We start from the raw sequence: 27,600 nt of genomic DNA on the forward strand, positions 1-27,600 counted from the left end.
ATCATAAACATGAAAGTTCATAACCTGAATACCCCTGTCTCACCATCACCCAGATGAAGAAACAGAACATTATTAGCTCCCCAAAGTTCCTTCTCAGCTTTTCTTCCAGTCAGATTTTCCTCCACCCTTAAAAACACCTTCTCACCTGACTTCTTATTCCATAGATGGTATTGCCTGCGTTGACCTTTATGTAAATGGGAGCATACAGTATATGCTCAATTGAGGGGAAGAAGCCAGATACAACATAAGATTTGCCTGTGTTAATGAGTGCGGTTGCTGACCATATCTTCCTCATGGCTGTGTAATGTTCCGTCATATGAATGTACCACGAGATTTGCATTTTTCTGTGATTGCCACACCTCATGTGAGGTCAGTTATGTCTCAGAGCAAATCTGGGAGAGAGATAATGGTGCTTGAGGGAGGCTGGTGACAGTGAGGATGAAGAGAAATGGGTGTAGTAGAGATTCATGAGTTAGAATTTATAAGACACAGGATTATTAGCTGAGGGGTTGAGGAATACAGAAATAGCAAGGATGACTCATGAGTTTCTGACTGGACAGAAGGTGATGGTGTGCCCTTAAGTACCGTATAAGTCCAAACACTGGACAGGGATGGCTTAGCGTTTGAGTTTCAGCGATAGAGGGGATTGCTAATTCAATATCTGATATATTTGAGGTACCTGTGAAATGTTGCACAGGTCTGCCTTATACAACTAAACTATTTATTAACTGAATGAATATATGATTTACATTCCTTAATAACAGTGTGCTAACAAAGAGCTTTTCTACCTTATGGAAAGTTATAAAATGTCTTTTTTCTCACTGTATATTCTTCACCTCTAAATCTCACCAGATACTCTTTTACTATTGTTTTTAGGAGTGGTTTGGTCACAGTTTATGTTTTTTCTCTTTTTAAAATATCTACAGGGTGGGGCAAAAGTATTTTAATGTGGAAAATAATGCAGTAAATAATACAAGAACAAACTGTGCTTTGCGTACTCACAACTGTAAACCTACTTTTGCCCCACCCTGTGCAGTGGATATCCCCTGAAGCAGGACTGAGTTTATATGCACGCAGAGTGCCTTCCTGTATACCTGATATGTCCTCATACTTTAAACATTGTTTCTATCATTATAGTCTTTCCTTTAATTAGCACAATAATCACACCTTAAATGTATTTACTTGTAATGATTAACTTACATGGCAAGACCTAAAGTGACTAAAATAAATGTTTATTATGTTTTGTTAGGGAAAAGAAATGAAAGATAATAGAGGATTAAAACCTGCAGCCTGAGCACAAGCCTAGGCAGGGTGCCACCAGGAGACCCTGGGTGTCAGAGAGCAAGACGAAAGGTGCCGAAGGGATGGGGTTGGACCAGTGAACAGGGAACTGCACCTGCTTTCCAGGGCTGCCTGGGCTTGGTGGTGCCCTTGGGAAATGTGTGGGAAGAGGAAGGTAGGAATAGCACTGAATAAAATCAATGCCTAGGACACAATAGAATACTAAGTAGACTCAGTGGTTTACCCTGTTTACACCAATCAGTTATGATTCAGCGTTTTATTTAGACCACAAAATTTGAACTAAAGGCAAGGCAGTTTATCATGTTCATGAAAAAAAGAAACAACAATTATGATCATGATTTTTAGTTAATAGAGTTTTGCCTACCTTTGGCTCTGTCGCTTACCAGATAATACAGGTTTTCTGTTTGTTTGTTTTTAGTTTCTTTATTCATTGGTTGATTTTAGAGAGAGGAGAGAGAGAGAGAAAGAGAAGTAGGAGCAGGAAGCATCAACTCAGAGTTGTTGCTTCTTGTATGTGCCTTGACCAGGCAAGCCCAGTGCTTCGAACCAGTGACCTCAATGTTCCAGGCTGACACTTCATCAACTGCGCCACCACAGGTCAGCCTAGATAGTACTGTTTTTTTAATTAAATGTTTCATTTTATTTCATGGAGTTTTTTTTCCAAATTTTTGCCTATAATGGACATTGTCAGAGTGAAATCAGACCAGTACTTTCAGAAGACATTTAAGTTAATTCATTTATTTAACATAACTGATTAAATATATCTCATATTTATAATAGTGTTATAGCTTAAAGTAATGCAAAAAGAAATCTGCCTTTTGTTACTTGCACTGTAATCGGGAAACTCAGAACATACAAAAATATCTTGATAATACAAATTATTATTGGAGTAACTGACTGAATAGTGTTGAAAAAGCAGGGACTTCAAGGGAAAGAAATTATGGACTCTGATATCAGAGAACAACTGATGGAGGTGGTGGAATTTAATTTAGGTCTTGATGGATAGGTAGGACTCTAATAGGTGTGGCCAGAGCAGTGCAGGCAAGGAGGGAGCATCATGAGAAAAAGTGCAGGGAAGCATCTGGCAGACACTGGGCACAGTGAGAAATGGACCAGACTGCAGCACAGAGAACAACCTGGTTTGTGGAGAGAAGGTTCATTATGTTTTGACTGTTTAATAAATACTAAAATGTAATCTTTATATTTATTATAAAAATTACTATCAAAATTCATCAGATATAAGAGAATTGATTATCATCTTGATTTTTAGATTGTCTGTATGTATAGCTTTATATTACTTATCATAATGTAATTATTTGCTTGTCTTTATAGAAACCCTATGTGAAATTATCTGAAGAAGTGAAGGATTGTGCTTGTTGAGTGAGTTTAGGACCCGACCTGTGGATTAGCTTCCTGAAATTGAGGCTGAAATGTGGATGTATGTTTTTTCTAGAGAAAGAGTTTATTGCCTTTATCAGAGTCTTAAATGGCCCTGACAATCAAGAAGAACTGAATAAAACAGTTGCTAACTCCTTTGTGTAAATATTTTTAATATAGGGAATAAGACTAGGAAAATAAAAACATGCTGAATGTTATAATGCCTTCCCTTTCTCTCACTGGTACGATATTTAAGAGAGAATCCTGAAAAGTGTAGCAACTGGATTGATTATGTAACCAGAGAATGGATTTTTTAATGAATTTTGTGGCTTTCAATAAAAGAACACTAACTGGCTTTTTTAGATACAGGCATATTGCTGGTATGCTATTTCAGGTAGAAATTTTTTTCTTATTTTTGGATAAACATACATCTCCTTGCTACAGAATATAAAACATTTTAAATAAATGTCCAACTTCAGTTCTGAAATATGACTCACCTGAATCACATGTAATTTTTTATGCAATTGTTTAAAGCAGGAGACGACAAATTCAAGATGATGGGACAAATCTAGTTCTAGGCCTGTTTTTATATGGCCTATAAACTAAGAATTGTTTTTACATTTAAAACTATACATTGTAAAGAAGAAGAAGAAAAAGAGGATGTGACAGAGACTATATGTGGCCCTCAAAACTTAAAATATTTACTATTTGGCACCTTTTTTTTTTGCCAAACTTAATTTAAAATAGTTTAATTTTTGAACTTTACCAAATACATGTTATTCTATCAGATGATAGAGTGCTTATGGGTCAATATTTTTTGAAGATAGGCATGTATTTGTATAATTCTAGCACAGTTGATTAGTTAATGTCATCTGTTTTCCACCCTGAGTGTTCCGCTAAGAGTTGAGATTCTGAAGTTGGGAATGACTGAGCAAAAGCAAAATGTGAATTGAGTAATCCATTTCAAATAATGAAGTGAATATGAAAGTAGATTTGTTCCTCTTGAATGATGTTTCAGCTACAATGCAGAACTATTGATAAATACTAAAATGTAATTTTTATATTTATTATAAAAATATAACCTTTACTTTTGAAGATACCAATTACCTAAAGCAACAAGTATATAATGGTGAAAGGAAATACACAGTGTGTCCGTAAAGTCATGGTGCACTTTTGACCGGTCACAGGAAAGCAACAAAAGATGATAGAAATGTGAAATCTGCACCAAATAAAAGGAAAACCCTCCCAGTTCGTGTAGGATGATGTGGCAGCACGTGCACGAGCAGATGATGACATAACACCATGTATACAGCGGAGCAGCCCACGGCCATGCCAGTTGAGATGTGGACGGTACAGAGGAAAGTTCAGTGTGTTCTGTGGCTCACTAAATTCAAATCCGTGACTAAAGTGCAACGTGAATATCGGCGTGTTTATAACGAAGTGCCACTACATAGGAATAACATTACTCGGTGGGATAAGCAGTTGAAGGAAACCGGCAGTTTGGTGGAGAAACCCCGTTCTGGTAGGCCATCAGTCAGTGAGGAGTCTGTAGAGGCTATACGGGATAGCTACTTAAGGAGCCCTAAAAACTCTGTGTGTGAGTCCACATCGTACTGCACTGAACAGGTATGAAACTGGGAGAGTTTTCCTTTTATTTGGTGCAGATTTCACATTTCTGTCGTCTTTTGTTGCTTTCCTGTGACTGGTCAAAAGTGCACCATGACTTTGTGGACACACTGTATATTTAATAAAGTGCTGGGCATGGCACTTGCTAAAAAAATATGTTATTCATTGGCTTGTTCAGCCTTTATATTTACTTTTGGAACTGTTAAATATATCTTTTATTTTGTATTATTATGAATGCTTACGATACTATGATTTCTAACTTTCAGATAAATATTGAAATACATTAATGGAGAATTATTATGCATCATAACTAGTGAGTCTCAAAAATTTGGGGCATTTCTAACTTCTTTCTATTCTAATTTTTCCTTCACTACTAGTTTGTTTCCTTCAATAAATAACACTGTTTTCTTCTTCTCCCATCTTAAAAACAATTGTTCCCAGTTCTCTCTTCATTTAGCACCCTGCATCTCTCCATTATAGCTGACCTCTCTGAAAGAGTCACCCGTGCTCTGAATTCAGTTGCTGTAAGCCCTGCCACTGCATCATAATTGCCCTGCACTGACCCTCAGGCTGGTCACTTCTCAGGCCTTGTCTCACTTGACCTGGCAGCAGCATAGAACACTTTCTTTATCTGGCTTTCAGATACTGCGCTCTCCTCACTTTTCCTCTTGCCGCTCTGGCTGCTACTCTCAGTCTCCTTTGTCAGTTCTGCCTCACTTCTCCAACCTTTGATTGAGAATGCTCCAGCATTTGGAATTTAACCCTCTGTCTGTTCACATTTACCCCGTTGGTCTCCTTATCCAGTGCCATAGCTTTTGATGACCATTCCTTTGCTGATGAGTAAAACTCACTTAGTGAAACTGAACTGTTTATCTTCCCCCACCGAAACTTCCTTCTAAGCTTTCCCCATCTTAGTACAGAACAACTACATGCTTTTGACCAGCCTTGGTGTCACTCTTGATACCTATAGTTCTTTCACCCCAAATCTGGTAATTTGCCACATCTCTGTCACCATATTCTCTTGTCTATACACTTAAAATATATCCCAAATTCAGTCCCTGATCACCATTTTCATTGCTACATCTCTGACCAAGTCACTTGTATGTCTTGCCGTGTTAGTGCGAAAGCCGCCTATGATTGGTCTGTTTCTGCCCATTTACTCCTAGTGCAGCAGTAATTATATTAAAAATTAGCCATATGATGCCACTTCTTGGATGAAAATCCAAATTGACTTCTTATCTTAATCGGAATAAAAGCCAAAGCCCTAGAAATGGCTCTTATCCTCTGGGCCTGTTATTCCCAGACCTTAACTCCTTTTCTCTCCTCACTCATTCTGCGCTAGTCTTGCTGACTTCTTTGCTTTTCTTGGAACATGTCAGGCAAGTTCTTGCTTCAGAGATTTTCTATGGGCTCTTAAGCCTGCAGAACTCTTTCCTTATTATCTGCATAGCTCATGCCCTCATCACTTTGGGACTTTTTCTTCAGTGTTGACTTGGGTTTTCTTTAGCCACTCAAATCTACAATTGCAAATCTCTTCCACACCACCCGTTCTTCTTCCTCCTTTATGTTTTCTCGTAAGCCTTATTACCATCTGTCCATTTATTTTACTTTTCCTATTTATTCTCTGAAATGTAAAGGCAGGAATTTGTTTGTTTTGTGCACTGTTCTACCTTTCTCACATAGAAATACAGTGCCTGGCTCATATTATACACTTGGTTAATATTTGCTGAATGGATGAATGTGGTTTAAAGAAGTCAAAACAAAATATTTTTAAATATGTATAGTTCATAGATTTCAAGAGCCCTTGGATTACTTAATACGCATTTAAATACTTCAGTAAACAAAATGCCTAGAATTAAAAGTATTAGAAATACATTTTTTGCCAATAAAATAATTCAGCCTTTATTTAAAATAGAACACAAGTTGGTAAGCCCTGTGAGACAATAGGCAGACAGCCCTTTCAAGGGCCTCATTTATTTAGCTCAAGTTTAACACTATTAGCAGTTCACAGTCAGACAGCAGGGTGAGAGAATTAACTTAGAAAGCAGAACACCTGAAAATACATTATAGTAACAAGAACAAACACCCAACATGCTGGCAGTGTGACCCATGACTGACGGTGTTCAGTTAAATCCTGTGCTGTCTCACTGTGTCCCCTTAGCAGTGCACACAGGCCAGCCCCCAGACAGATCTCTGTGCACTCACCACTCATATGCCTGCAAAGCATGCATGACCTTTGGGTATAAATGCGTATGCTTTAGGACTCCTCTGGTAGTCACTGTAGAATCAGATTACAGAGAAGGAAATGTGTGGGGTCTACCAGTAGGCAGAGTTTTGAGTATGGATTGACAGGCAGCTCTGTGTGGCAAACAGACCAACCAGGGCACAGCCTCTGCTCACAGAAGACAATCTGAAATACTCCTCTTTCACTTATCCCTCCTTTCTTAGTGAGCACAACAACAGTGTATTGTGTAATGTGGACATTGCGTGCCCCCATCTATACACTCGAGATGTGAGGGTTTTCACACATAACACCCTAATTATCATGAGTACCACATACTGATATTATAAGATGTAGAACTTGTTTCTTTGAACAGATCTTTGTTTTTGGTCATTTAGTTATTTTATGTGTATAATACTGAAAAAAAAAATGTTATATGAATTTGAAATGATTATTGAGTATGCAAGAATGTGGATTTTTAAAAAATAATGTTTTTCTCATTAAAAGTGTTGTTCATTAGTGCACTAGTAAGAATTTTCTTTTTTATACTTGTTAAAACTTTGTTTTAGATTTATAGAAGGCTTGCAAAGGTAATACAGAGACCACACACTTCAAGACCCTTGTTTTATGTTTTATAACTTTACAAATCTCAAAAAGTATAAAACAAATGCAAATTCACTCTACTGACAGAGGTTATTGATTTTTAAAATAATTTTTCAAAAATATCACATAGCTACTATTTTCAAATTTTTATATTTATTTTCTCTTTGACTACATGTGTAACTACTAAAATAATTTAGTTATAATATGTATTTAATTTTATTTTCTAAAAATGGCATTCATTTCTTCCATGTTTCATTATTGTCTTTTTAGGTGACATAATAATAGACCATATTGCTGATGTTCATTATTAATAGACTGTGCTCCTCCTGTTGGAGGTTGCCATCCAGTGTGGGAAATAAGAAGGGAGAAGAATATATGAATGTGAATGGTAGGCAGGCTCTGTCTTCGGATTAAATGTAGGACAAGGATATAAATATTTTTCCAAAATTACACCAAAGAATTATCTTGAGTGGTTAAAAAGAATGATCTAGGAAAAGAATGGCTGATAAAGAAGATGAGCTATGTAAGTGGGAGGAGAATATTCTTGAAATGATGAGTTTATAGAACTGAACTGTCAGGAGAATTTGATTAATCATATGGGGACCCTGGACAGGTGTTTATTGCTCTGATACCTGTTTTCTCATCTGTAAATTTAAGTATTGGCCTACTAGATCATGGTTGAAGTCTCTTCTAACTTTGGAACAATAGCTGTGTTTTTTGTTTTATTTGAACATCATTACTATTTCTTTGTTTCATTTTCTTTTTTTTAGATGAGAAAAGGGAGATAGACTCCCACATGTACCCTGACTGGGATCCACCCAGCAACCCTGTCTGGGGCCAATACTCTAGTATGAGCTATTTTTAGCACCTGATGTTGACATTTGGACCAACGGAGCTATCCTCAGCACTCAGGCCGTGCTCAAACCAACTGAGCCACTGTCTGTGGGAGACAAAGTGAAGAGAAGGGGGATAGAGGGAGGGAAACAGATGGTTGCTTCTCCTGTGTGCCTTGACTGGAATCGAACCCACGATATCCATATTGCTGGGCCGGCACTCTATCCACTGAGCCACCAGCCAGGTCCAACTATTTCTTCTGATTGTTTTCTAGTAACCTCTTTATAAAAACTTCAGTTTATAAAGAAATGAAGAGGACTCAATGCTCAATCCCAATTAAACTTTCCTTAATACTAGAACACTTGACCTGACACAGGATTGCAGAACTTCTGTTCCATTTCTCTTTCTCAGCCTGAAGCAACTCCTCATAGATCAAAATTGGAGCAAGGAAGATTAGATATATGCCCAAACTTGGAAAAAGCATTCTGGAATTCTTTAATACATTTGGGGTTCTTATTTTTGTTAACTACCAGAAAGCCCCCCAAAAGTTATTCAAGACCCAGGCCATTTAGTTCAGTGGTAGACCATCAGCCCAATATATGGATGTCCAAGGTTCGATTCCCGGACAGGGAACACAGGAGAAGCGACCATCTGTTTCTCCACCCCTTCTTTTCTTCCTTCTCTCTCTATATCTCTCTCTTCCCCTCCTGTAGCCATGGCTCGTTTGGAGCAAGTTGGCCCCAGCCACTGAGGATGGCTCCATGGTCTCACCTCAGGTGCTAAAATTGATAGGTTGCAGAGCAACAGAAAAATACCCCAGATGGGCAGAGCATTGCCCTATAGGGGGCTTGCCGGTTGGATCCCAGTCAGGGCACATGCAGGAGTCTTTCTTTCTGCCTCCCTGCTTCTCACTTAAGAAAAAAATTATTCAGAAAAAAGTAACACAATACCAATATAATGTCATATTATGTATATGTACATACACTTATATGTGTATATATGGTAAATGTACTAAATACAATCTAGGGGAGGCACTATCATATAAAAGAAAAGAGCAGCTTTACAATTAGTTGGCTTGGGTTCAAATATTCATTTTACTACTCTATTAGCTGTTTAACATTAGGCAAATTGACATGAAAAGATTGATTTTAGAGGATGACTTAATTTCTGTGTAAAATTGGAATAATAATACTGAGTTGACAGTTGTCATGGGGTTGGAGAGAATGTAAAGTACTAAGCCTTATGTTCAGTAAACTAACCTGTATCAGTTATCAGTGACAGTTATTATTGCACTTAGTACTTTTTCAAAATTGTAGCTGTATTAAACACTTGTTCTAATACCTATCCTGTAATTAGAATCATTGTGTGTGTGTGTATGTTGTATGTGTGTGTGTGTCTATGTTGTATGTGTGTGACAGAACTTTTGGCAGCTTAAATGATTTGGCAAACTAAAGAATTATTTTAGAATTCCTATTTCAGAGTTTTAGGAGAGTCAAGTCTCAAACGGAATAATGTTTATTTTTAAAGAAGTGTTTCTTCCATATAAATGCCTGTCTTGTGCTCCTCTTGTAAGAACACTTGCTAGATTCAAAAGATAGTCCAATAAAATCATAAGAAGTACACTTTTTAGAAAGGTTAGGTAGTATAATGCAAACAAATTTTGTAAGAGGAATCAGAGCTAATTCTCTTCTCTTTAAGGACTATTGGTTACTTTTTATAATGTTATAACTGTATTGACACACTGTATACAGATTTATTATTTTCTAAAGCCAGAGCCAGAAGAAAATGCTGAGTATTTAACTGGAAGAAAGTTCCTGTGGTTCTCAGTGGCCTCTTTTGGAAATATTAATTTGTTCAGGTTTCTAAAGAAAGTATAGAGATATGCTTCATTGGCTTGATTTATACTTTTTAAAGGAGGCCCAGAAAGTTCTTTATTCACATACATACATAGGAGGAAGGAGTAGTGAGAGAACAGTGATCATATAGGTATGAGCTTCAAAACTAAGAAGAAAATTTGGATGAAAATGACTATGGATTATCAAGAAAAATATTAATCAGGAAGGCAAAATAGGAAAAGATGAAAAATCAGAAGGAAATAAAAAAGATCCTAATACTTTGAGTATATATTTTATGACAGAAGCAGAAAGATTTATGTTCAAGAGAAAAGAAATATTGAATAATCAAGAAACATAAAGATGTAAATATTAATGACAAACAATATGCTATTAGAGTACTTATTTTATGCTGGAATTGATTCAAACTGTAGTAAGAGAGCTATGTTTTCTGACTTTTGTTCTTAAGGTGGTGGTTCTCAAACTTTTTAAAGTTGGGGCACATTTAAAATCCTATATATAATTGTAGGCACACTATATACAAATTTCTGAGAAATATGTTATAATAAATTAAGTCAAATATTAAAGAAAAAAATATAAAGTCCAAGCATACTTTTATGTTAAATGAAATAGGACAAAATTATATTTATTCTGACATTAAAAAACATTTTTATGTTACATTTTTTGAGCTATGCTTTTTAGATCGTAAAAAGAGGGGTTAAAAAATAAAAAAATGACAAAATTATCTTTTATATATATATATAGATAGATAGATAGATACATTCTTAATAAGATTTAGTAAATTTGGTAGGTCCCAGCGCAAATGTGTTTAAGTTTTTTCATTCTTATGTTTATGAGAAACATGAGCCTGATGTGTCCTAGCGATTTCTTCAACTTTTGGACGTATATTTGAAAGGCAAATTTTCATTTCCTCGTCAATACATTGGAGAATTCCTCTCTTTTTACTCTTAATTGTGTTGAGTGCAGAAAACCCCCACCATACATATCATCTTAACTTTACACCAAACAAAGGATAGAAGAAACTTGCCTCCAGTCTTTCCGGGGAACATGGGGGGTAGTGTAAACAATCCAGCACCACAGCTTAACAGCCTTTTGCAACCTAATCAGGCAGGTGAGGTGGGAGGTTGGCAGACTGTCAGCTTACAGCCAATTCCTCACACCTCTGTCCCCCCAAAATCTAAACTCCAAAAACCCTGTTGGTTTTTTGGTCCCCAACAGGCACATATTTCTCTGGAATACCATAGGGCTCACCTGGAAATCTAGGGCGCACCAGTGCACCCTGGCGCACACTTTGAGAACCACTGCCTTAGGAATGGGCATATTGCCTACCTTCTTTTATGTTGCATTTTGTACATGGTGTTGACTCAGTAGAGTTGTATACTTATGATTTCTCAATTCATAGTATATACTCTGCTTGTAGCATTTTTGGTGGTTCTTCTTTTTTTAATTCCCTAACCTGTTGTTAACCAAGACATTATATTCAGTCATAATTGTTCTCTTATATGGTTTGATTCTTGTTTCTTCTAAGCTGCATTTACTACTCATTTGCTCTAGGAATACTTTATCAATGAAAAAATACATGAAATTTGAGCAATTTTATTCCAAATACCTTATGATACATTTTGAAGACATATTAAGCTACTGGTTCTTTAATGTCAAAGTGAGTGCTATTTAAGTGAATTTTATTGAGGTGACACTGGTTAACCTAATTATATAGGTTTCAGGTCCCTGATTCTATAACACATCTCTACATGCCATACTGTGTGTTCACCTACCCAAATCAAGTCTTTGTCCATCACCATTTATCCCCACATACCCTCCTCTACCCACTCCCACCAGCAAGCACCACGCTGTTGTCTGTGTTCGTGAGTCTTTTCTTTTTCTCCTTTCTTTTCCTCTATTCCTCTAACTCCCTCGCCCAGCCCCACCCCCACCAACAGCTGTCAGGCTGCTCTCAGTGTAGAAGTCTGCTTCTATTTTGCTTGTTAGTTCATTTTGTTTACTAGATTCCACATATGAGTGAAATCATAAGGTATTTGTCTTTCTCTGACCGGCTTGTTTCGCTTAGCATAATGCTCTCCAGGTCCATTCATGCTGTCACAAGAGGTAAGATCTCCCTTTCTTATGGCTGCATAGTATTCCAATATGTGAATGTACCAGAGTTTTTTTATCCACTCATGTACGGATGGGCACTTGGGCTGTTTCCAGATCTTGGCTATTGTAGTAAATAACCCTGCAGTGTACACAGAGATGTATATATTCTTTTAAATTAGTATGTTTAGATTCTTAGGGTATATTCCCAGAGTGGGATCACTGGTTCAAAAGGCAGTTTTATTTTTAATTTTTTGAGGTAACTATACTGCTTTCCACAGTGGCTGCACCAGTCTGCATTCCCACCAAAAGTATACAAGGGTTCCCTTTTCTCCACACCCTCGCCAGCACTTGTTATTTGTTGATTTATTGATGAGCACCATTCTGACTGGTATGAGGTGATATCTCATTGTGGTTTTAATTTGCATTTCTCTAATGATTAGTGACATTGAGCTTCTTTTTCATATGTCTGTTGGCCATCTGTGTGTCCTCTTTGGAGAAGTGTCTATTCACATCTTATACCCATTTTTAAATTAGATTGTTTATATTTTTTGGTGCTGAGTTTTGTAAGTTCTTTATAAATTTTGGATATGTACCCCTTATCATATGTATCAGCAGATATGTTCTGCTTTTTAGTGGGTTGTCTTTATATTTTGTGCAAAACTTTCATTTGATGTTGCCCCATTTGTTCTTTTCTCTTGTTTGTCTTGCCTGTGCAGACACACTGAAAAAATATTGCTACAAGAAATTTCTGAGATTTTACTGCCTATGTTTGCTTCTAGAAGTTTTATAGTTTTTTGTCTAATATTTAAGTCTTTAGTCCTTTTTGAGTTTATTCTTGTATAGACTATAAGAAGGTGACCTAGTTTTATTTTTATTTTTTTGCATATATCTGTTCACTTTACCCAGGACAAAATATTGAATAGACTCTTTTTCTGTTCTATTGTATGTTCTTGCTTCCTTTGTCAAATACTAATTGACCACATAGGTATGGAAAGCTGCTGGTTCTTAAATTTTGCTGTATCAGAATCACCTGGAAGAGTTGTTAAACAAAGATTGATGGACCCTTCCTTTATTGTTTTTGATTTAGTAGGTCTCGGCAGGGGTCCCAGAATTTTCAATAAATTTCTAACAAGTTTCCACGATGGTATTCTGTGGATCATACTTTGAGAATCACTATAGTTAACTAATAACAGTAGCTTTACTTCACCCCCCCCAACAGTGAAAAATTAGTAATGTTTGAATTGCACACATTAAAGGTAATTTTGTGACTCTTTTTTTACTGAGTTATACCATAAAAACAAATAATGACCTTTATCCAGGTCATTGGAACTAATTTCTTCTGTTATTGAAACACCAAAATCAGTCTTTGTTTATAGAGGAAATATTTTGTGTTAAATTAGCGTGATTTTCCATTTTATTTCTTGTATTTAAAAATAGCACTTTTTCTGAGACTAGTATAAAATTATTTTTAAAAGAGTCTTCAGAACAGTAGTCTGCTAGATCTGACGAAGTAATAGAAACAACGTGCTGTGGAATCCTGCTTACACTACTTCCTCTAACGATACCTAATATCGTGGTCATTAAAGATTATTTACCAATCTGTTATTTATATTACATATTCAGTTTTGCTTTTTATAACATCTATTTAAACATTTCAAAATAACTTTAAAATCAGATACTTCTTAACATCACTTATGCTATTGCTTTAAATTAAAACAGATTTCCTGGCTGGTTTGCTCAGTGGTAGAGCGTCGGCTTGGCGTGCAGGAGTCCTGGGTTCGATTCCCAGCCAGGGCACACAGGAGAAGCACCCATCTGCTTCTCCACCCCTCCCCCTCTCCTTCCTCTTTGTCTCTCTCTTCCCCTCCCTCAACCAAGGCTCCATTGGAGCAAAGTTGGCCCCGGGCGCTGAAGATGGCTCTGTGGCCTCTGCCTCAGGTGCTAGAATGGTTCTGGTTGCAACAGAGCTACGCCCCAGATGGGCAGAGCATCGCCCCCTGGTGGGCATGCCGGGTGGATTCTGGTCGGGCGCATGTGGAAGTCTGTCTGACTGATCTCCCCATTTCCAACTTCAGAAAAATACAAAAATAAATAAAAATAAATTAAAACAGATTGATAATGCCAATTAAATGGTAAAATCGTCATGTTTTTGCAGAAATGTTTTACATTTTGAAATAAAAAATCTTTCAAAATAGATGAAGAAAATATAAAAGGCAAATTTCTGCTATAAATTCACAGTCTTTAAGGAATTTAGCTATGTGTTGACTATTAACAGACTGTTCTATATTATATTAAATTTTCACTTAAATTTCCAAACAGTCAGTGTATTATCCTGTTGGGCATTTAAAAATAGTAAATCTTTTTCTTTTGAAGAGCAGAAACAATGTGTTTGAAATAAGTTTATTTTATTATTGCAGTTCTGTTTGAAACGTGTGTCTTAGTACAGTAAACCGTTGATTCTCTGACTGCTGCATATACTTCCATCTCCTCTATTTTTTAATATTTGACTCTGAAAGTCTTTTTCATTATCATGGTTTCTGTGTCAGGAAGAATACGTGATTATTTAGTTGTTAATAGTAAATATAGGCTTCTGCTTATCTGTATAGATTTTTCCTTGCCTGTGTACATTTATTGATGCAAGTACAAGTAGTAGTGTAGAATTTGAAGTCATTTTTAAAAAATCTCATTAACTTATTGATACTTTGATGCTTTTGGTTAAAAGTAAAATGCATGCCTTCTACTTGAGAGGTTTTGTTTTTACCATTGCAGAAAAAAAACAGATTTGCTCATATTTTAAGATTATATCCGCTTGCTTTCATATATTAACTACTTTACACTTTGTGTTTGTGTAGTTTTCTAGCAAGTCCATCTTTTTAAAGCATGTATCATATCCTGTTCTTATCCTACAAAGATTAAGTTACAATTAAAATAACTCAAACACCATTGGGAGGTATTGTGTTAAACACTAGACCTTGCTTTTCATTATGTTCAGACTGCATCTCTTTTTTTTTTTTTAATTTCAATCTAAGATAGTAGCAGTACCAGAGAATAAAACATGGTCTCTGCCAGTCAGCCGTGTGGGGGCTAAGATGGGTGAAGCCAGAGGTGACTGACAGTACAGGAAGTAAGTCTTCAACAGCAGACTGGGTGAGGGGATGAAGCATAGTCAGGGTCACATAGGGACAAGAGCAGGCCAGCTTCATGGGCATGTGACCTGTGCAGTCACACAGGGCAGAGTACTCTGAAGGGCTCTGCACTTGATTTAATGCTCTGCTGTTGCAATCTTAAATTTTTTAAGAATTCGCAAACAGGACCCTGCTTCAGCCCAAAATGTATTAGCCCTTAGGAAAGTGTTCCTTGGTTTGGAAATACATGTTTCAAAAGAGCTATTGGTGAGCATCAGGCTGGAGAGTTAAGCAGAGAGAACTGCTATAAGCCTAGTGAAGGTGTTGAAACTCTTTTATATCCTGGAAGCGTAACTAAGAGAGAAAACACCAACTTAAAGCTAACTGTCTTAACCTACAGTTTCTCCCATTGCTAGAGGATATTTTTAAAGAGTCATATAGTTAATAATTTTTAAAAACTATAGAGTCTAAATTATGGACAAGAATTATTTTATTTAATTTATTTTTATCCAGAATTATAAGATTATATATTAAGATTATATAGAAAATAAACTATATTAGAAGCATTAGTTCTGCACCTAGTTTTGCATGACATTGTTCAGAGTAATAACTGCAAAAATGAAGATTTTTGCATATAATGTCTGCCCATCAGAAACTTAAAACATACAGTATTAACATATACATATAGAAGATATGCAAGCAACTGAATAAGTGGCATGAATCAAAAAATATTTTAGTAAAATGGTAAGTACATTTTGGGCTTCACAGATAATACTTATTTCTGTGGGATTGGTCTAGAAAAAAATGCATCTTTTGCTTTAGCCAAGGAAAACTTTACACAGGAGGTATATTTTAGATATTGTATAGATGATGGAAGAACTTCTGTTGACAAACTGCAGTGAGAAAGAAAGAGAACGTGTGATTACAGATTGAGAGGTAGGGAGAATCATGGCTTTAGGAATTGGAAGCCAAAGATTTGTGGTGGTGTAGAAATGGAAAGCAAAACCTTTTGGACAAAAGGACTGAACCTATTTGCAAAAGAAAGGAAAGGAACAGACAAATATAAAAGGTGAGGAGAAAGCTGATAGAGTCAGGCTGGAGAGCTCAGTGGTAGTATATTATTCACTAATAGAAATTTCAGCGAGTTTTCCTTCAGGGCAAAAAGTTTCAAAGAGACAAAATACAGTCTCCAATTAGACTGATTTGTAGTCTGTTAAGTTTTTTTACTGCTATTAAGAATACAGAGATGGTTTGTATCTTTATTTTTTATTCCAATGTTTATTTATTTATTTATTTATTGTATTTTTCTGAAGCTGGAAAGGGGGCAAGACAGTCAGACAGACTCCCGCATGCGCCCGACCGGGATCCACCCGGCACGCCCACCAGGGGCGAAGCTCTGCCCACCAGGGGGCGACGCTCTGCCCACCAGGGGGCGACGCTCTGCCCTGCCGGGGCGTCACTCTGCCGTGACCAGAGCCACTCTAGCGCCTGAGGCAGAGGCCAAGGAGCCATCCCCAGCGCCCGGGCCTTCTTTGCTCCAATGGAGCCTTGGCTGCGGGAGGGGAAGAGAGAGACAGAGAGGAAGGAGGGGGTGGGGGTGGAGAAGCAAATGGGCGCTTCTCCTATGTGCCCTGGCCGGGAATCGAACCCGGGTCCCTCGCACGCCAGGCCGTCGCTTTACCGCTGAGCCAACCGGCCAGGGCCAATTCCAATGTTTATTGTCTCTTTAATTTAAATTCTCTGTCTTTTGTGGCCTGGGGTTAGGGGGGTCTTCAGGGACCAAGAACTGGTGTGTGCAGTGCCTCAACCCAGAGTCACACAGTTTTCCCAGGAGAAAGGGCCCCGTGAGGGCAGGAAGGGTACTGGTGTGTAGGAAAGGGTGGAGCCCAGACCCTGGGTAGTAGTAGCTCTTGGGAGCCTGGCTGATTAAAACACCCCACCGCCAAATGATTTCTAGCTTAAAAACAGTTGTTTAAAACAGAATTTAGTTTGTAAACTGAGCAGTTTAATAATATTATAGTAGACTGAACGTTTTCATAAGTTTATAGCAGTTTAACTTGTTATTCATAAACATAAAAGATAAAATGTATTGATATCTGTACCAATCTGAATTTTTAGCTGCCCCTACAACAGCGGTCTTGGTTGCCTGCTGTTGTATGGAAGCGTGTCCCTTGACACATGCTTTTTTCCATGCCATCGACTGGTGAAGACTGCCTCGTTTCAACTTCTCTTTTCTCTTAGTGGTATATCTGTACACTAACACAGTAATTTTCAACCTTTTTCATCTCATGGCACACATAAACTGATTACTAAAATTCTGCAGCACATCAAATATGTGTGCGTGTATGTGTATATGTGTGTGTATATACATATACTTTTTTTTATCTGATCAGACAATAGGTACAATTTTGATTCATTCACACTGAAAAGCTGTTGTATTAGCTGATATCATTTTATTTGACAATCTAAGAGAAAAGAGGTCAGTGTCCCTGATTAAATAGATAAGTACTGCATGTTTTAAAAATTCTCATGGTGCACCCGTGGGCCTCTTGGGAATATCAGTGTGCGGCATACTGCTTGAAAATTGCTGGTGTGGTCAGTTAAGAGTCATTTTTTATTTTCTCTTTTCCCATTACCCCTTTCAATTCTAGATAGAGTTTTACACATTGCTTTATCTCTCTGTGCCTCTGTTTTTTGTTATTTCATATGGAAATAATAAAGCTTTACTGCTAGTTTAATTAAAGGAGCTAATATGTGAAAGCTCCAGCATAGTGCAGGGCACATAATAGTTGAGTTTAGTTTAGCAGATGTTATTTGTTTTTCTTCTTTTCAACTGGTAATAACTCTACTGAAAAGTAATAACTTAGAGAAAAAAATTAAATGAATTGTGGTGCCAAAATTTGGTATTTGTACACTGGGTTACATATAAATTTGTTCTCATTAGAGACATTTTCAAGTGTTTTCTCTTCACCTTTTTTTTTTTTAAGGTTAATTGGGGCATAACAAAAATAATCACTATCTGACAAAGGACATTTTAAATTATAAATCATAGTGACCTTAAAATAAGTTTGAAAATTAGTGAGAGGGGTTGTTACATGAGACAGGCAAATTTAGTTATGAAATTATTTGCTTCTCAGATGAAGGCAAGTCCCTAAGTCCATATCTCCATCAATGACTCAGTTTAGAAGTTACAAATCAGTGTTCTCACATCCCTATCTGTAATAACGCATAGATCATTTGATCATCGTGTATCTGTCACGTTTGGCATCACATTGGACACTTCATAATATTCATACCAAACCTTTACCTGTTATAATGATCTCTCTTCTGTCTTTCAAGATACCTCAACAAAGTAAAATTCAATTTTCACTTGTTTATAAATAGCAGCATTGTCAACCAGACTTTTTGATACATTAAATAAGGAGCACATGCCTCAAAGAATGATAAAAGTATTGTTCATACTTGGTAAAGTCTTGATCATTGATGAGAGATTGGAAGTAAAACAATATGAGCGGATTAGTTTTATTCATACAGTTATTGAGATGCAGAAATAATGCATAGATTTCATTCAATCCAGTTTTACCAGTAATATGTTGTTTCTCACACAAAATCATTTTATCTACCTCCTTGTCTACCTTCATTATCCACTTTGCAAAGAACTTTGACCTGGTAGGCGTTGTTGATGGTGAAATCCAGTGCCCTGAAGTCACCCATTAGGATACAAAATTGTTTCCAATATAATTAGCTGTCCAAGAAGAAGAATGTGATTTTTATGAAAAGATGATGTAATTCTATAAAAATAGATTAACCTTGCTCATTTTAATTCTGGAAATTTAAATGTCAAAAACTTCTTAAGAACCACTGGTGTGATATATGTGTATAGAAACATTACATTTTTGAGACGTAGCACTAGGAATATTTAGCCCATATATATTAAATAAATTAATCACATATACCTTAATAGTCCTTGCTGCAGCTGCTGTTACTAGTACTAGTATGACTATGACTAGTATAGAAAAAAGTCTCTGGTTGTGGGGTAGGGGAGCAAAGGTATTATGGGTGGTGGGATCACATCTTTTTAAAGTTGTTTTTCTTAACTTTTGTTTTTCTCAAGTGAAAATCAAGTTCTTCTATATTTAAAATTTCTTTAAATTTAAAAATAACATTCCATCATATAGGACTTGTTTAAATCATCATTTTTCATTTATATAATTTATTTCTGACACTAATAGAGCCCTTTACTCAATACTTTGACATACATTAGCAAATTTAAGGGATTCTAAATAAAGAAAAGTAAAAAACTCATTTGAATATAAAACCTGTATTTGGAATATTTGTTACTTTCTTGCCTTCTCAAGCATAATCTAGAAACACTAATATTGGTTGATTATCTTGTTTGTTTCATGAACCTTTATACACACACACACACACACACACACACACTAGAAAGCCTGGCGGTCATACGAAATGACCGCTGTTCTAGATATTATAAATTGTAATTAAAATGATTTGTGCAAAGGTGTTTGCTAATTCAAACTGAATTACCCAGGGCAGGCGGCAAGGACGCCTCTTTGCTTACTGCCCCACGGGGTTTCCCCCTTCTACTTGCTTAATTGCTTAAAGTAGAGTGCAATGAAGGAAACCACTGGTGGTACATTTCTTAAGAGCCACCCTCTAGCTCAATAAATAAAGGTGATTTAAATAATAAAATGTTAATTCACATGTCAAAGATCTCTTTTTACACAACATTTCTTGTGTAGATCTTTCCATCATTTTTAAGCTCGCCTTGCAGAGGACCATCAATTATTTTTAATTTTACGTCCGTTCTTTCACAAACTCTTGAACAGGCAACATAAAGTTGACCATGTCCAAATGCAGGCTCAGGTAAAAAAATGCCAACACGCTTAAGCGTTTGGCCCTGAGACTTATTGATGGTCATAGCAAAGGCAAGTTTTACAGGAAATTGTCTATGTCTCAATTGAAACGACAACCCTGTTTGAGATGTAGCCAAATCAATTCTTGGAATGACATGTATTTCACCTTTAGAGGAGCCAGTCAAAGACTTAGCTATTATGACATTATTTTTCAATTGGAGAACCTCTAGTCTTGTACCATTGTAAAGACCCCTTCTGGTGTTATGATTTCTTAACAGCATAATAATTGCTCCGATCTTTAACCTCAATTTGTGAAGTGGCATGCCAGAAGGCGGGACTATTTGAATGCCATGGCAACTTCACCCCATTGGCTAGTACAGTTACGCAAGCAACCAATAAGCTATTGGCGACAGACACTTAAGCCGCATATAATAAAGATATATATTTTTTTTCTTTTTTTTTTTTTTTTACAGGGACAGAGAGAGAGAGTCAGAGAGAGGTGTAGATAGGGACAGACAGGAACGAAGAGAGATGAGAAGCATCAATCATCAGTTTTTTGTTTTGCAACACCTTAGTTCATTGATTCCTTTCTCATATGTGCCTTGACCACGGGCCTTCAGCAGACCGAATAACCCCTTGCTCAAGCCAGCGACCTTGGGTCCACGCTGGTGAGCTTTCTTTTGCTCAAGCCAGATGAGCCGGTGCTCAAGCTGGCGACCTCGGGGTCTCAGACCTGGGTCCTCTGCATCCCAGTCTGATGCTCTACCCACTGTGCCACCACCTGGTCAGACTATAATTATTAGTAACAACTTTAATTTCTTACATTATGAACAATAATGAAAAAATTATTCATAATTACCCAGTGTTTTAAGAGACACCCAAATTGATACTAAAAAATTTTAAAGGGTTTCAGAATATGAAATAACTAATTGCTAATTAAGGCTGAAATTATTTGTGATATGAGATTTAAATGCTAATATTTGATTGGCTTTCTGTTCCACCTTATCATTGCTGGCATGAAAAATGTGTTGGACTGTGTGAAATATTTCCTCGCTGTTTAATTAGCTCATATCCTGTGTAGAAGTGTGATTATCTGAGGAGTGATATATTTTCTCCAGATGTTAATTAAATATGGCATACTGTTTACTTTTAACAGAGACTATCTTGACTAAATATTTTGTTGTTCTTGATTGGTTATAATTTAATATTTTCTATTTTTGTGAAGTTTAATTTTAAACCCATTTATTAATGGGCTCTTAATCTTTTTATCTTTTTGCAATATAGATTTCTGAGCCAAAAATTAGTATAATTAAATATATAGGTTGAACAGTTTATTTTATATTTTAGTACTATAATACAAAATAAAATAGCCTTTGCCACCAGACACAATTGGTCATCAAGTGTGACCAGCCTAGATCCCACTGCTAATCTCAGTTTTCACTGTTATTAATAACCAATAGTCAACCTCCACAGCTGTGCTATACTTTTGGTTTTACCCCCACACAAATGCTTTCAGCTGGGTACCACCATTACACACTTCTACCCATAGCCATATCGGGCCTCTGCAATCTTCTGGCTCCCATTACTAAGTATCTAGGGGTGACCCTCACAAGAGAATGATCAAACACAACTGATCTTGTCCCCTGATGCTTACCCAAGTATATTCATTGCTGAGGACCCCACAAGCCCTCACAGCCACTGCTGACCTACCTCATCAGCTGTCGCTATCCAGGACCCTGCAGTTATTGATGTTAAAAGATTCCAGCTGCCAGCCTACCAGGTTCCCCCCACTTGAAGTTGTTGTATGCCTCTAAATTGGCATCCAGTGAACAGTTAGACCTAATGCAACAGTGCACTCTTACACATCCTTCAAGCTGTACCCAAGCACCCACCCTTCACACCTTCTAACAGGCAGATTCTAAAGATATCTCTCTAAGGAAGCCAATTAGTTTATGAAATCTAGATAATGTGACTTCTTCTTTAAATGCAAAGACATCAGTTCAAGGAAGCCAGGAACACCAAAAATCAGGGAAACATGACACCCCCAAAGAAACTCAGTAAACTTCCAATAACCTATTTCAAATAAATGGAGATCGACAAACTGCCAGAAAAGAATTCAAAATAATTGTCCTAAAGAAGCTCAGTGAGCTAGAAGACACTAATAAACAGTTCAGTGAAATCAGGAAAGTAATACAGCAAAACAAGTTCAACAAAGAGATAGGAAATAATATAAAGAATCAACTAGAAATGCTAGAGCAGAATAATACAATGGCTGAGCTAAAATAAATAATAAGAAACAATTATAGCTTTAACAGCAGACTCAATCAAGCAGAAGAAAAACAGTGAACTCAAAGTCAGGTCATTTTAAATTATTTGTTTGGAAGGGGAAAAATGAAAAAAAAAAGGCCTATATGATTTATGGGACACTGTAAATGAATCAGTATACTGATTATGGGAGTCTTAAAAGGAGAATAGAGAAAGGGGCAAGGTATTTAAAGAAATAATAACAATATCTCAAATTTGGGGAGAGAAATAGGTGTCCAGATGCAAGAAATCCACATGACCCCTAATAGATTGAACATAAACATCGTTATCCCAAGAAACATTAAAATTAAACTGTCAAAAGTCAACCACAGAATTTTGAAAGCTGAAAGAAATGTTATTCACTGCATACAAGGGTACCCTCTCAAGACTGTTACTGTTTTTCTCAATAGAAACCTTACAGATCAGGAGAGAATGGGATGATGTATTTCAAAGTACAGAAAGTAAACAGTTGCCAACCAAGGATAATCCACCCTTCAAAGATGTCCTTAAAATGGAAGCAGAGGGAATTTGTCATCACTGAACCTGCCAAAAAAGAAATTCTAAGGGAGTTTTTTACATGGAATTGAAATATGTTAAACAGCAACATGAAAACCTATGAAATTATAAATCTTGTTGGTAAAGGTAAATATATAGACAAATACAGAATAATATAGCAGTGTAATTGTGTTGTGTAAATTACCTGTAACTATCACATAAAAATTAGAAGACAGATGTATTTAGAATAACTTTCACCCTCAAAATTGAATAACAGATTGATAATACGAAAAGTACATTTTGATTTCAAGAACAAAGTGTCTGAGGTAAATGCATAGAGTGTTTATATGAAATTGAACTGAAGTTTTTAGCAAATTAAAATAGATGGTTACGGGCCCTGGCCGGTTTGCTCAGTGGTGAGCATTGGCCTGGCGTGCAGGAGTCCCGGGTTTGATTCCCAGCCAGGGCACACAGGAGAAGCGCCCATCTGCTTCTCCACCACCCCTCTCCTTCTTCTCTGTCTCTCTCTTTCCCTCCTGCAGCCAAGGCTCCATTGGAGCAAAGTTGGCCCGGGTGCTGAGGATGGCTCCAAGACTGCTGTCTCAGGTGCTAGAATGGCCCTGGTTGCAACAGAGCAATGCCCCAGATGGGCAGAGCATCGCCCCCTGGTGAGCATGCCGGGTGGATCCTGGTCAGGCGCATGCGGGAGTCTGTCTGATTGCCTCCCTGTTTCCAACTTCAGAAAAATACAAAAAAAAAATAGATGGTTATGAGTACAAGATTTATAGGACTCTTATTGTAACCTCAAAGGATAAACTTCTAATAGATGCACAATAGGTAAACAGGAGCCAAACAAAATTGTACCAAAACAAGATACCAAAAGAATACAGCAAGAGAGGAAGAGTGGAATATAAAGAACTTCAAAACAAAACAAAATAGAACGAGTCAGTCCTTACCTATCAATGATTACTTTAACTGGGAATGAAACTCCCCAATCAAAAGGCATAGAGTGGCTGATTAATTTTTTTTTTTTCCTATGTGAGATGGTTGATCTTGAGCCTGCACGGAGCAAGCTGACCCCAGACCTCTCAAGTCCACATTTCTTTGCCTCCAATTCTTACATGTCCAAAGACAGGGAACAATAGACATGCCTTTGTAGGAGGATTGATTGATTTTTTTTTTTTTTTAAGATCTAGTGATACACTGACTACAAGAGAGATAAAGTTTGGACACAAAGACACATTGGCTAAAGTAAAGAGAAAATTTCCATAAAAATAACCAAAAGAGAGCAAGGGTGGCTATACTTGTATCAGACAAAGTATACTTTAAGACAAATTGTTACTAGAGACAAAATCATTGTTTAATAATCCTTTGAGTAGTGAGGTTTTTTTCATGCTCGCTGACCCCTGGGAGTGAGCTTTTTTCCAAAAAGTAAAATTAGTTCTTTTTATTAACTTAAAATCATGTTTGTTTGATAACCAATTTATGGAAACAAGAAGAACATACATTCATCTTTTTTTAATGTTGCCTTACACATTTTTAAAATGTGTACTCTGGATGGTCAGGAGGCACAAAGACATACATGAATGTTCATACTACTCAAAGGGAAAATAAAGTGTTAACAGAAGAGATAGTTGTAAATATATATGCACTAAATCAGAACACCTCAATATATGAAACAAATATTGACAGATCTAAAGGGAAAAAAATCACAATAGAATAATAGTAAGGGACTTTCATATCTCACTTTCAGTAATGGATAGAACATCCAGTCAGAAAATTAATAAGAAAACAGCTGACTTGAATAGTATAGGTCAAATAGACCCAACAGACATATATTTATAAAACTTCACCAAACAGCAGTAGAATGTGCATTCCTCTCAAGCACCTGTGAAACATTATGATAGATAATCCCGGTCGGGCGCATGCGGGAGTCTGTCTGGCTGTCTCTCCCCGTTTCCAGCTTCGGAAAAATACAAAAACAACAACAACAACAACAAAAAAACATTATGATAGATCACATTAGGTCATAAAATGTGTCTCAACAAATTTAAGAAGATGAAATAATATCAAATATCTTCTCAGACCATAGTAGAATGAAACAAAAAAATCAAGAGAAAGAAAACAGGAACATTCACAAACAGGTGGAAACTAAGCAGCACACTCTTGAACAACTATTGAGTGAAAGGGATCAAAAGGGAATTTTTGAATTTATCTTTAGAAAAATGAAAATGAAAAGAACAAGTTACTAAAACTTACAATATGCTGTGAAAGCAATACTATGAGGAAAATTTATAGCAGTAAATGCCTGCATTTTAAAAAAGAAAGCTCTCAAATAATCTACATTTACAATTCAAGAACCTAGATAAACCAGAATACTCTACACCCAAAATTAACAGAAGGAATAAAAAATGACTGTTTTAACAGTTTCTTTATGGTAATATGTATTTTTAGCAGAGTATGTTCCTGTTCCCACTTCTTGTCCTGACACCTTGTATTTCCTCTTCACAGATAATATACTCCTTAAAATTTTAAAAACACAGCCAAGAGTACCTTGTGAGGTGTGAGGTTTCAGTTGATTTAGTTGTCTAATCTAGATTATTCCTTATTTCTGGGTCCTAAAAGCATCATCAGGAAATTGAGTATTCTAGTTAATTGGTGGCCTATCACATACTACTCATAAGTTAACAATACTAAGCACTCTTTATTCGGTTAAATACCCATCATAAGAAAATGTACTATAATGTAGTTAATGTTTCCTTGATGATATAGAAGGCATTTCACTTAAAAGTGTAGACATATGGGAATGCTGGTTAATAGAATTTTTTTAGTTTTTGCTATTTTATATTTGCTTATGTTTCATCTATTTGAAGCTATTGTAATATTTTATGTTTTATATTTTTAACTAGGTAGTAACTATATCCCCCCACTCTGAATACCTCATATGGTATCTACTACATCATAGGTTTTCATACATTTATTTAGTAAAAAAAAAAAAAAAAAATTATTGTGTGCCAGGACATAGGATTCTAGGACTACAGCCATGAAAGATAGTCTGTGCTTTCAGCCTGCTAGTAGGCTTGTGGAAGTGATATGTGAACAGCCAAGCCCAATACAATGTAAGTTTTGTAATATATGTAAATACACAATAGTATGTGGTACCTAGTTCTGGGGCTATCAAGCAAACTTTTCCAATGGAAGCAGTGTTAGCACCAATTTTAGTCTCTGATGATCCTCTTTAGTATTTCAAACAACACCAAATAAACTGTATGATCAAAGCAGCAGTGTGGTTTTGTCATGCAAATAGAGCTGTAAGACAACCCCCCAGCATCTTCTCCCTCCAGAATGTCTTCCCTAAGCCTTTCCCTATAGAAATTCTGGAACTACTATACCTCTGAGAAGAAGGTATGGCTAAACTGACACAAGTAGAGGTCATCCTGAAAGAGACAAAGGCACAGTGGCAAAAAGAAGAAAAGGCAAGTTGGGGAAAGTAGTTTTGTAAGGCCAGAACAAAAATTTGGTTGGAGGTTATTGATTAGGAGGGGATAGTCAGGGCTGTACAGGTCCTGTTAGGACATGAAATTCTTATCATGGGGACAATGGGAAGTCACTGAAAGGTTTTAAGCTAAAGAAAAGTGACCTGATTATATTTTATTGTCAGAATTTATCTGAGCCCAGTTTAGATTATTTTTCATACTTTTTACTAATTAGATATTTTTTAATGTTACTCTGTACTTTTTCACTATTAAAAATATTTATTTAAAAAACATTTTAGATCCCTTAAAACAGTGATTTAAAAACTTTTGTTTTCCTAGCAGTGGAATTTTTTGTTTTTATTCTGGAATGTAAAGCTCTTTTTATGTATAGCGACATGCAGTATTATATTAGTTTCAGATGTACAACATTTATAATATATACCTTATGAAATAATCACCACAAGAAGTCTAGTAACTAAAATATAAAGTTATGCAATATTATTAACTATTCCTAGGGCCTATGCAGTACATTATATCCTGTGACTTTTTCATGTTATAAGTTTATACCTCTTAATCTTCAACTCTTTGCCCCTCCCCTCATCATCCAACCCGATGGCAGCTATCAGTTTGCACTCTGTAGCTCTGTGTCTGTTAGTTTAGTTTGTTCATTTGTTTATAGTCTTTTAGATTTTACGTATTAGTGAAATATGTTATTTTTCTTTCTCTGACTTAATTTCACTTAGCACATCCATGTTTTTGCAAATGGCAAGATTTTATTCTTTTTTATATGGCTGAGTAATATATTATTAAACACACATACACATGTATGTATGTATATATACACATGCCACATCTACTTTATCCATTCACCTATGGATGGACACTGAGGTTGCTTTCATATCTTGGCTAATGTAAATAATGCTGCAGTGAACATAGGATGCATATATCTCTTTGAATCAATTGCTATTGTTTTCTTCACATAAATGCTCAGAACTGAAATAGCTGAATTATATGATAGTTCTATTTTTAATTTTTGTGGCACCTCCACACTGTTTTCCACAGTGGCTGCACTAATTTATAATCCTGCCGACAGAACACAAGAGTTCCCTTGCGTCAACATCCTTGCCAGCATTTGTTGTTTCTACATCTTTTCAATAGCAGCCATTCTGACAGGTGTGAGATGTCACCTCATTGTGGTTTTTACTTGCATTTTCCTGCTGATTAGTGATGTTGAGTATCTGTCATGCATTTGTATGTCTTTGAAAAAATGTCTATTCAGGTCTTCTCATTTATTTTATGCTGAGTTTTATTAAGTTCTTTAAATATTTTGGATATCAGCCCCTGATCAGATACATTATTTGCAAATATCTTCATTCATTCAGTAGTTTGCCTTTTCATTCTGTTGATGGTGTCTTT

At 36.3% G+C, this 27,600-nt stretch overlaps 1 protein-coding gene and 1 non-coding gene across 4 annotated transcripts in view; one reads left to right on the forward strand and one right to left on the reverse strand.

Moving 5' to 3' along the window:
* ZEB1 (zinc finger E-box binding homeobox 1) overlaps positions 1-27,600 on the forward strand; it is a 216,700-nt gene that overhangs the window by 71,969 nt on the left and 117,131 nt on the right. The window lies entirely within an intron of this gene.
* Positions 23,743-23,872, reverse strand: LOC136307248 (small nucleolar RNA SNORA38). Its single transcript, XR_010725908.1, has one exon. It is a non-coding gene; the product is annotated as a small nucleolar RNA SNORA38 (small nucleolar RNA).

This window comes from Saccopteryx bilineata, chromosome 5 (genome assembly GCF_036850765.1).
Source record: "Saccopteryx bilineata isolate mSacBil1 chromosome 5, mSacBil1_pri_phased_curated, whole genome shotgun sequence".
Taxonomy (NCBI): Eukaryota; Metazoa; Chordata; class Mammalia; order Chiroptera; family Emballonuridae; genus Saccopteryx; species Saccopteryx bilineata.